A 4,810-nucleotide genomic window follows, 5' to 3' on the forward strand; every position below is an offset into this window, starting at 1 on the left:
GGATCCCACATGCCGCGGAGCGGCTGGGCCCGTGAGCCATGGCCGCTGAGCCTGCGCGTCCGGAGCCTGTGCTCCGCAACGGGAGAGGCCACGGCAGTGAGAGGCCCGCGTACCGGAAAAAAAAAAAAAGAATTTACTTTAAGTAAGGTTTCATGCTAGATGTTGGAAACAGATGCCAGACTGAGTCGTGATGCACGGGGGAGGAGCGAGCACGAGCAACCCAGACGACACAGCGGGGCACCTGGCATGGCCGGGTGGGTGTCAGCAGGCTTCCCGGGAGTGGGACGGAGCTGCTGACGGCAGGGTGAGGAGAAACAGGCCAGGTGGAAAGGGGAGGAAGCTTGATCCAAAAGCAGAGGGCGTAGCTTGTGCACAGGTACGGAGAGGAGGGTGCGTCTTCTTGTGGAGAACTGCTACGAGTGGGGAGCTGCTCTGCAGGGCACCTGCGCTGAAATGGGGGCAAGATGGGGAGGTCCCGCTAGAGAGGGCCACGTGCTTCCTGCACAGGGGTTTGAATCTTATCCTGAAGGCTGTGGGAACCTCCCAAGAGCGTATGTCTCCACATCGCCACTGATGTCCGCGAGCTGTTACGTCCTGAAGTCTCTTGTAAAGCTCCTGCTGCCCCTCCACCTATCCCCTTCCTTGACTCTCCAGACATCCTGGTCATTCACCCTTTATTAAAAGCTGGAGCCACCTGCTCACAGCTTTCCTCTCCTGGATGACGTGAGTGACCATTACATACGTGGCCTCACCATTCGCGATGCAGTGGCCTCCACCCCGCCCCCGCCTCTGCCCTCTCCTCCTGCAGCTGAGCCTTGGCCCTGCCATCTCCCAGGATTTCCCTCTCTCTGGAATTCCATCTCTGGGATTCCCGTCCTGCTCAGAGCCTCCGGTTCTTCCAGCTCTTTCTCTCTTTTGCTCCCACCACACTTGTGTTCAGACCTCATTAAGATCTCTGGTTTCTCTCCATTTGCTCTCCCATCGTTTGGTCCCCTCCAGCCTTCACTCATTTCCTAAGCCAGCCAAGATCCACGACACTCTCTCCAAATGCAGTTTTACCAAAACCTCCCACTTTCTCCCACACCTCTTCGTTGTCCCCCCAGGAAAAGCCAGCGGCTGCTCCCACGTATCCCTGCTCCAGCTCTCAGCAACCCCCCCCCCCACACCTCCAGTCACCATCATGAGAGGATTAAGGTTTCCAACCTCAGCAGAGCCTTCCCTGCTGCCTGTCTTTGGGTGTCCCGTTCAGTTTTCTCTCGCGTTACCCCTAACAGCAATGTCAAACCTTCCGCCCTCCAGGGTCCCCTACCCCACTCCCCACGGAGGAACGTGTCTGCTTCTGAGGAAGGAATTAAAGCAGAAACCTCCAAAAACAGACATCGTCAAGTGCCCGAGCCCCACGCCTACTCATGTGCCTACGCCCAGGCCACCTCTGTTCTCGTCGTTCCAGTTATAGGGGACCGATGCCCCTCCTTCTGTGTAAAGTGAATTCCACCTGAGCCCAGGACCCTGCTCTGGGCAGCCTCAGTAAAGACCTTGTCCACTTATTGTCCATCCTCTCCTGGATCTTCAACCTCTCCATGCCACTGGCTCTTTTTCCTGTCAGCATTTCAGTGTACTAGAGTCCCATTCATTTGAAGAAAAAACAAAGACTCTCTAACTTCCTCCAGGAGATGCAGTCTTCTTTCCATCATGGCCAAGCTTCTTTAAAAAGTCGATTACGATCCCTGCCTCCAATTTCTCAACTCCTAGTAACCATTCACTCCTCAACCCACAGCAATGCCACTTCCTTTCCTGCTAAAGTTTCTGCTAGTTCCAGGGGACCCGCTGGTCCTGATGGGCTTGGTCTCCACCTCCTTTGATGCTGTGAGCCTGTCCCTCCTTGAGAGTCTCTTGTCTCTTGTGTTCTCCAACCACTGCCCTGACTCTTGTTCTACCCCTGTCCATTCCTGTTCAGTATCCCTGAGCGCACGTGGGAAGAAACGCTTAAGCATGTTAGGGGACTGAGAAAAAGCAAAGTGGGCACAGGAGAACGGGCAGGATGAACAGGGGGATAAAGACAGCACAGGTGGAGGCATGGCTTCAAGCAGGAAAAGCAACACTTGAACCACCTGTGAGGCTGAGGAAAGGAGGTGAAGAGGCAAAGTGTGAGAGAGATCCTGCCTGGAGGCCTCAATTTGCTCTAAAATGTAGGAGGTTAGAGTACCTGCTGTTTACTAAAAACACTAATTCAAAAAGATACATGAAGCCCAGTGTTCATAGCAGCATTATTTACAATAGCCGAGATATGGGAGCAACCTAAGGGACCATCAAGAGATGAATGGATAGAGAAGATGTGGTACATAGATACGACGGAATATACTCAACCATAAAACAGAATGAGATGTTGCCATTCGCAGCAACATGGATGGACTTGGAGGGCATTATGCTAAGTGAAGTAAATCAGACAGAGAAAGACAAATACTGTATGATATCATTTATATGTAGAATCTAAAAAAATACAACAAACTAGTGAATATAACCGAAAAAAAAGAGCAGACTCAGATATGGAGAGCAAACTAGTGATTACCAGCAGGGAGTGGGGAAGGGCAATATACAGGTGGAGGAATGGGAGGTACAAACTATTGGGTGTAAGATAGACTCAAGGGGTTTCCCTGGTGGCACAGTGGTTGAGAGTCCGCCTGCCGATGCAGGGGACGCGGGTTCGTGCCCTGGTCCAGGAAGATCCCACATGCCACGGAGCGGCTGGGCCCGTGAGCCATGGCCGCTGAGCCTGCGTGTCCAGAGCCTGTGCTCCACAACGGGAGAGGCTACAACAGTGAGAGGCCCGGGTATTGCAAAAAAAAAAAAAAAAAGGAAAAAATAGATAGGCTCAAGGATGTATTATAGAGCATGGGGAATATAGACTATTTTGTAATAACTGTAAATGGAGTGTAACCTTTAAAAATTATATAGAAATTTTTTAAACTTTTTAAACAGTGTAGTATTGGCAGAAAAAAGAGTTATCTGCTATATGGGTTTGCAGGAGTTGAACCTTGAAGAGAGAGGTGAAGATAGAGGATAATCCTGGCTGTAGATGGAGTGTGTGCTGACCAAGGACAGATGAAGGGCCTGTCAAGGAGAAGCACAGGTGGGATCTATGCTGAGGCTGGACCCACTCAGCAGGGTCTCTGGTGGTTTCCATCAGCACTTGGCTGCCCCAGCGAGGGAGTAAAAAGCAGCCAGGGAGGATCCCACCAGGGTTTGGTTCTTCGGGGCCAGTGAAGCAAAAGGCTAGAAAGGCCAGGGATTCAAGGATGCTGATGAAAGACGCATCCAGGGCATCAACTAGTGAACCCAACCATAGGGAAGGGGTAGACAGCAGCAAGCTGGTAACCTGGGGGGGAATCGGAAGAAGCAAGAGACTGGCTGTCTCCGGGGGCAGAAGAGCAGGTGCAGTGGCAGTAAGGCAGTGTGAGCTAGAGAGCAGGGGAGTGTGAGGCTAGGGGAGAGAAATAACAAATTGTGGCCCAAATCCAGGTTTGTGTTCTTGTTTTTAATTTGTATTGTGGAAGTTTCAAATATACATAGAAGTAGAGCGAATGGTCTAATGAATCCCTCAATACCCATCTCATAGCCTCAACAAGTACCAACATTTTGCCCATCTTATATCACTTTTGGTGATGGGGGAGAGGGAGGCTGTAGTATATTAAAGTAAATCCTAGTTTCTGTGTTATTTCACCTATAAATACTTCAGTAGGTATAATTCAGGTTTTTAAGCTGAGAAGAGTTCACTGAAATAAGAGTTTGGATAAAGGATAATGATAATAATAATTATTATTTACTGAGTGTTTAGTATATGTCAGGTGTTTTACATAAGTTACTTAATTCTTCCAAAACCCTGTGAGGTCAGTATTATTATCATTCCCATTTTATACATGAGGAATGAAGCTGCACAAAGCTACGAGATTTGCCTAAAATCACTCAGCTAGTAAATGGAGTTTCTGGGGACTAAACCTCAGTCTATCTGACTGCAGTGTCTTTCCCTCAAGTTCAGCACTCCACTGAGTGTTTTGGGGGCTAAGGGGCCAGAAGTTAGGATAGTGGGTGCTTTCAGTAGATCTCCTAGGATTGTAATTCCAGGCAAGGTAAAAATAATGGCTATAATTTATGTGCCAAAATATTCAGTGACCATTAGGCGAGAGAGGTGCTGATGGAAAGGCTGGTGATGGCTAAAATAGGAAGAGGGAGAGAGAACTGCACAGCCGAGCCTCAGAAACCCACGAGTTTTTGCATGAGGGTGGAAAGGGATGGTCTCCTAGGGGGCAGGTCAAAAGCCAGCATCCTCTCCTGACATCAGTGGGGGGTGACAGGAAAAGTAACCCCAACGGAAAAGAGGAGTAACTTCAGAGGAGAGCCCACGTACGGTACAGGGCAGAGGGTGAGGGATCATCGACAATGGGATGCGGGGCCCAGGGTGCAGAGTGACAACGGCCGAGAGAGAGAAATCGGTGGTGGGAGGGGCCCAAGAGGAGCAGAGCGGCAAGTGGGGGACAGAGGGACAGGACTGGATGCCGTCTTTTCAGGCAAACTGAGATGGACATCAAAGCAATTGCCTAGCTCCACGTACTCAACGTGCAGTCCACGGACCAGTGCCGGTCTGCACTCCATTACCAGCTCACGGTGAGCTGGGTACAGAAATCGAGAGGACGCAGCAGTTTAGAAATGTACATAGAAATTTAACGTGGCCACATCTTCCACAGCCCATTTTTTTTTTTTTTTTTTTTTTTTTTTTTTTTTTTTTTTTTTTTTTTTTTTTTTTTGGGCGCCC

At 49.7% G+C, this 4,810-nt stretch overlaps 1 protein-coding gene across 1 annotated transcript in view; it reads left to right on the forward strand.

Annotated features, from left to right (window-relative positions):
* ZNF704 (zinc finger protein 704) overlaps positions 1 to 4,810 on the forward strand; it is a 169,610-nt gene that overhangs the window by 119,185 nt on the left and 45,615 nt on the right. The gene's annotated exons all lie outside the window — the stretch shown is intronic.

The sequence above is a fragment of the Lipotes vexillifer genome, unplaced genomic scaffold (genome assembly GCF_000442215.2).
Source record: "Lipotes vexillifer unplaced genomic scaffold, Lipotes_vexillifer_v1.1 scaffold1969, whole genome shotgun sequence".
NCBI lineage: Eukaryota > Metazoa > Chordata > Mammalia > Artiodactyla > Lipotidae > Lipotes > Lipotes vexillifer.